Raw genomic sequence first — 6014 nt, 5'->3', positions numbered from 1 at the left:
TTTTTTTGTCTTTTTGAGACAGGGTCTCACTACACAGTTCAGGCTGTACTTGAGCTCACTTTGTAGCCCAGGCTGGTCTAGAACTCACAATGATCCTCCTGTCTCAGCCTCCCAAGTGCTGGGATTACAGGCGTGCACCACCACTCCTAGCCATGCTCCCCTTTTTTCTAACTCCTTTAATTTCCTCCCTTTTTTCTCACCATGTCTGTGATTGGTGCAGGATCCCAACTTCCCACTGTGTTTACACCAGGGGGCCCTTTCCAGATGCCCATTGTCCCACGAACACTGCTGCTTATCAGGCAGGGCAGAGGGAGGGAATAGCATGCCGCCCAGAAGTTCAAAGCTGAGTTTAGGAATCCAAAAGAGACATTCAATTCAACATAAGAAACAACTTATTTTTTTAATGTGTGTTTCAAAGATGAATAGGCTATTCCAGAAAGTCTGCGTTCCCTCAGTGTACCATTTAAAAGGAGGGTAATAGGCCACACCATCCATAGGAAAGGACGAACAACAGCTTCGAGGCACCTCGGTTTCTGGTTACCCGTCAGGACAGGGAAGAGCCAGTTCTAACCGGGGCAAGATCAGCCCCTGAATTTGCTGGCTTCTTTCTTCTGATTCTGGGTAGAGGGGCCTGAGGGTGAGCAGCAAGGGAGAGGTCACTGGAGACAGGCGATAAAAAGAGACCTCCTTCATCCTAACTTGTTTTGTTTTGTATTATTTAGAGACACTATCTCCCTACGTAGTTCAGCCTGCCTTCAAACTCATGGCAATCTTCCTGCCTCAGCCTCCTGAGTACTGAGATTACAGGCATGCACCACTAGGTCTGGCTATTCTTACTGCTACCTTATTATTTCCACAGCACTAACAGACTTTTACTCTGTGATTTCCACAGGACTCAAAGAGCTGAAATGAAATTTCGGTATGGGAACACAGGATTTAAATGCATATCCCTTATCATTAAACAAATATTTATCCAATGCTGACAATGTGACTTGCATGGAAGACCAAAGACCATGCACAGAGCACCACACACAGTGACTGGGGCTCCCCTGGCCACGGGAGCTGTGCTGGTTTGTGACTCTGGAAGACTTGTTTAATTTGAGGATTAGCAAAATCCCTCTGTGTTCAGCTCCTTAAATTAAAATGAAACATTCCTCTGATCTTTACTGCATTGTGCTTGCAGCCTGAAAAATGCCTGCACCACACTCCTGGGTACCTACAGGCCCATCAGCAGTGAAGAGCTGTCTGTGTGTGTTCCCCCACGTGTTTGAGATATTAAGTTCCTTGCCCGAGGACAAGGATTAGCTTCGGATTCGCTTGAAGTTTAGCGGAGAGCCAAAGAGATGAAATGCTTATAAAGATGTTCATAAAAATGACAAAGAGGGGACTTTCCTTCATGCAGCCCTTGTCATTTCTCAGCCTCATACCAGTGCGAGGGGAAGAACAAAGTGTTCTACCAGTTCTCCTCCCAGTTTGTGCTCAGAACAAGTACACGACACGTGAAGACAGCAAGGCTTGGCCAGTGGTGCGAGAAGAGCCCTTATCTGGAAAGGAAGATGACAGTACTAGTGATGAACGCACTGAGGAAACGTATTAGATAAAGCAGATTGTCATCTTTTGTTTCAAAAGGGAAAGGGCGAAATACCCAGCCACCGTGTGTTCACCAACATGGTATTTTCCTGGCCCTGAGATAGGATATTAATGATTAGGACTCTTTCCCAGCAAGCTGTAACCACTGGTTATTCACCAAATGAAGTGCAGCTTTGTATAATACATGCATTGAATAATCTCTAGCATCTCAGCTGTAGCTGCTACTTTGTGTATGGGGTGGCTCTGATCACCCTTGCTGCCCGGTGACCTCCTGGAGCATTAATAAGGCCAGCGGCATGACATTAGCAAAGGACATGGAATGCTTCGTCGTCTGCTCCAAAGGAAGGAAGCCTGAGCCATCAATGGCACAACCCAGATGGCGTCACTCAAGTGCTACAGGTGGCTGGCCGGTGATGGGGTCCCCAGGGTGTCTCAGAGGCCTGCCCATGTGGCCGAGATGCAGGAGGCAGCAGCTGGCGCTCACCCTGGGGCTGTCTGTTGCCTCTGTCCTTCTGCCCACACTGAAGGCTCAGCCACTAGGCCTCCTGCAAAACAAGGGGTGTGTGACATCACTTTTCTAGTGCTTGTCTCTTTGTGTCCTTTCCTCCCTTTTTGGTGTCTCCCAGCTGGGACCAGCTTCAAGACCAGCTTGGCAGGACCCAAGTCAAAATGAAAATGCAGGGTCTCACCAAGTCCCGAGGAATTTCAAGATGGCTCCTCTGGCAGCCCACTAAAGCCAGTGTGGGGCCGTGAGTGACTGCATCACACCGAGAGTCTGTGAAGAGATACTGCTGGCCCCCCAGGGGACCTACATGCCCACAGGGCCCCAGGCTGCCCCTCTCTTCTTCTCCCCAGAGACAAAACTCTACTCTCTGCCTCTACTTGACTGCACTTGTTTGGCACAGGAGCTGGTGGCGAACAGCAGTATGAAACATCGCCCGGGGTCTGCCCTGAATCAGTGCGGAGCTGCAGAGCCTGGGACCAGCTTCCGCGGGAAGGCGCTGGGTCTGTTCAATCCACTGCGGTTTGGCCACCTGTACTGGAGTGTGCCATTCATCCATCACCTACGGTTCACCGAACACTCCTGCCCGCCTGGCCTCGGGCTGGGGCTGAGGACGTGAGTGAGGCTTGTCCCAGCCTTTGAGGAGCTTCCTTCTGCGGAGATGAGTGCACTAGGGCGGCTACAGCGGCAGGGAGAACTGGGAGAACGGACTCGGTGGCCCCGGAGGCCGGGCGCTGCTGGTGAGGGTACACTGCACCCATGGAGACTGCGGCGCTTCCTCTGCTGCTGATCCCCCTGGCAAGGGCAGCACCGGGAAGGCAGGAGACAGGCTTGCCCAGACGGCACAACTGACTTTGTAAGATGGACTCAGGGCTGCTGTCCACCCCGCTTCGCTCTCTGCGCCTTCAGTATCCTCAGCCCCTCCAAGTGATGCTTCAGCCACCGTCCTGGCGGGTAATCACCCGGTCACCGGGATTCCTGTCCACCTCCTCCGGCTGCCTCTCCTCTCCGCCTGTGAGTCAGGCCCGAGTTCTGTTCCTAACGCCTGCTCCTGGGCATTCTTCTGTCTCTGCAGAATTCAGTGTGAGCAAGAACCTTGCTCAGTCCACAGAACAAAAATCCCCCAACTTCGGTCTCCGCCACCCCCACCCTCATTATTTATCGCCCTGGCCTGCCTTCAGCAAGAATTCTGTTGAGCCGCTCTGAGAATTCCCCTTTCCCTGGTGTTTCCTCCCAGGAATTTTCCACCCACAAACTCCTGGCCTTCTCCCTGGCTCTATGTCTCCTCTTATCCTTGGTGGAGTCCGAGGCGAGCTCGTTCTCTCCTTTCAGCAGGCAGGGCCGCAGGCCTGTCCTGTGGCTGCTTCCTGAGCAGCCTTGCTTTCCATCTGAAACAATGGCATGAAGCCTTTGTTCTTTGACACCATGGCACCTGCTCTTCTCTAGGACTGTGGATAAGACCCTACCATGTATGGGCTTTACTTTTTTGTTGTTGTTGTTTTATTTTTGGAATTTTTGTTTTGTTTTGTTTTTGTTTTTGTTTTTGAGACAAGGTCTCCCATGTAGCCCGGGCTAGCCTGGAACTCAAACTTGAGACAATCGTCCTGTGTCAGCCTCCCAAGTGCTGGGATGACAGCCATGCACCACCGTGCCCTGCTCCATGTGTTGTCTTGCATTAGCAGAGGTGACTGTCCTGTCTTTCACGCATTGCTGAGTCACTCATGTCCTCCCCACTGTGGGCTTCTCTCCCAGTGGCCTCTACAGTACAGCATGACCTGCTTGGTCACAGTATGCTCAATGCCATGATCCACGGTGACAGTGTGGCCTGAGTTTCTAGGTGTCTCTGGGCTCCTGTCAGGGACCTCATGCTCCCCTCCCTTGGGACCTGGGCACCATGCAGTGGCCTCAGAGCACAGAGCTCAGCAAGGCTCCACGGGGTGCACTGTCCTCAGCCTCTCCGCCATGCTGTCTGCATCACACAGGTGGTGGAGCAGGCTGGGCACTGCCTCTCCGCAAGGCCTGCAGTCCCCTGTCATTCCAGAGCATTCTGTGCTTCCTCAGCTGAGCCTCTGCTCTCCCCACCTACTCCTCCGTGCCCAAGGGTTCTCTGCTCTCTCCCTGCCTCCTCCCTTCCCTCCTCCTTTCATTTCCCTTGGGCTCTTCTTCCACTGTGAGCAGGGAACTTCCTCATATCCCTCATTCTTCCCAGATTTCTGAACTTTTTGTTTGTTTTAGAGACAGAGTCTCACTATGTAGTGCAAGCTGGCCTTCAACTCGATTATGTCGCTCAGGCTGGCCTCAAATTCAAGGCAATCCTCCTGCCTCAGCCTCCCAAGAGCTGGGATTACAGGTGTGCACTATCACACCCACTAACCCTTGTCTTATTTTTCTTTTAATTTCTAAACCCAGAATGAGCAAACATCCCCTTTATTCCAGTTGTCTCCATCTTCCTCTCCCCCAGGGCCAGAGCTTAGTGATATAAGAGCTACTGAGGTAAAAGCTTGAATTACTGGGAGAGGAAAACAAATGGATTTAGCTGCCACTGCCATGTGAGGAACCGAAATCGTATCTGGTAGTCAGTGCATGTCTGAGGAGACTTCAGAAGAGGAGCATCACTGAGCCCAGGCCAAAGCTCAAATTCAGTTTTTGATTGGTCCAAGCAGTTGGAAACACTTAGAAACTCAGAGGTTTCTCTACAAGTCTTCTCAGCTTTCTTTCAGTAATCAAAGATTTAGCCAGAGTGGATTCTCATGCCAGGAACACAACGAATGGCTGGAGCTGGGAGTACTCATTCCTTTGGAACACAATCTTGTCACTTGATCACAGTCCCGGGAAGCCCACATCTTTCCATTCTGGCACCAGCCTGTCCCCCTAGACCTTGACCTTCTCTTGGACAAGCTGAAAGATAGCTTTAAGGAGCGTTAAAAATATCCAAGCTACCTGTCAGAAGGTGGTGGCAGAAGTCAGGTGGGGGCGCATGATGTTTGATTTATTTATCTTTTTACTTAAGTTTTTTGAAACAGGGTCTCACCTTGTAGTTCAGGCTGGCCTTGAACTCGTGACTATCCTCCTGCCTCAGCCTCGCAAGTGCTGGGATTACAGGGATGCACCACCACGCCCAGAGGCTGTAAATGAGATAAGATTTAGGAGGAGTGGAGAAAAGTCCAGGGAGTGATCATCTAGAAAAGAAAGGGATAAGAATGAGGGTCCTGATTTTGGCTTTCCTGATAAGAGAAGCTATTTGCTGAAGAGTAAGAATCCTACTTGGCCCGTGGGGTGTGGCATTTGCGGGAGTGAAAGGCCCAGGGTGTCTGGCGGTCACACCGTGGAGGGGAAAGTGACAGAGTGCATTTGAGCCATCTGACTGCTACCGCCTCCCCTCCTGGTGTTACCAGGCACGGTTGGGGATGAGGGTACGGAGTCTCCTTCTAGAGAGGATTTCTAGATTCTTTCTGTCCTAAAGAATTGAATCAAACAGGCATAAACAGCAAAATTCCACATTTATGTGAGTTTGGGCCAAGTAAAGGTAAGAAAAACGTAGAAAAAATATTAAAAATACACCCAACAAGGTACGACGGTATACCCAAAAGAGATATGATAGCAAACTCTTAATGGCGAGGAGCGCTCTTTGATACTTCCCATGCCGGCTCCCGTCCAGGTCAGCCTATCAAAACCATGCTCAGGTTCTCGCGATAAGTGCACTGCGGGCTTTGGGAATGGGTGTGCGCATGTGTACGATCGCCTCTCACCTCCTCTCCGAGGCAGCCGTAGCCACAGCTCATCTTCCTGCCTGGCTCGTGCTTCATGGTGCGCACCGTCCAGAGCTGCCGTCATCTTGCATAATGAGTGCCCTGGCCAGCGAGTGTCCCTGTGCTCTGACTCCCTGTCACCGTCCATTCTTCAAGGGAAGAGTGGCCCCCTT

General features: G+C 51.2%; 1 long non-coding RNA gene across 3 annotated transcripts in view; it reads right to left on the bottom strand.

Moving 5' to 3' along the window:
- LOC102019105 overlaps nucleotides 1-5163 on the bottom strand; it is a 28262-nt gene extending 23099 nt beyond the window's left edge. Inside the window, exons 1-5 of one of the 3 annotated variants that reach the window (XR_001234984.1) lie at nucleotides 5124-5163; nucleotides 2280-3161; nucleotides 2075-2135; nucleotides 1428-1544; nucleotides 201-343 (exon numbers count right to left, since the gene is read on the bottom strand). This is a non-coding gene — a long non-coding RNA (uncharacterized LOC102019105). Of the gene's footprint in view, nucleotides 1-200; nucleotides 344-1427; nucleotides 3162-5123 lie in introns of all 3 variants that reach the window. The other 2 variants (XR_001234982.1, XR_001234983.1) reach the window with 2 other exon arrangements.
- Between the last annotated feature and the right edge of the window lie 851 nt (nucleotides 5164-6014).

Source organism: Chinchilla lanigera, unplaced genomic scaffold (genome assembly GCF_000276665.1).
Source record: "Chinchilla lanigera isolate Chin_1 unplaced genomic scaffold, ChiLan1.0 scaffold00035, whole genome shotgun sequence".
Classification (NCBI taxonomy): domain Eukaryota; kingdom Metazoa; phylum Chordata; class Mammalia; order Rodentia; family Chinchillidae; genus Chinchilla; species Chinchilla lanigera.
The sequence above is the reverse complement of the archived record's forward strand: the minus strand, read 5'-3'. Positions and strand labels throughout refer to the sequence as shown.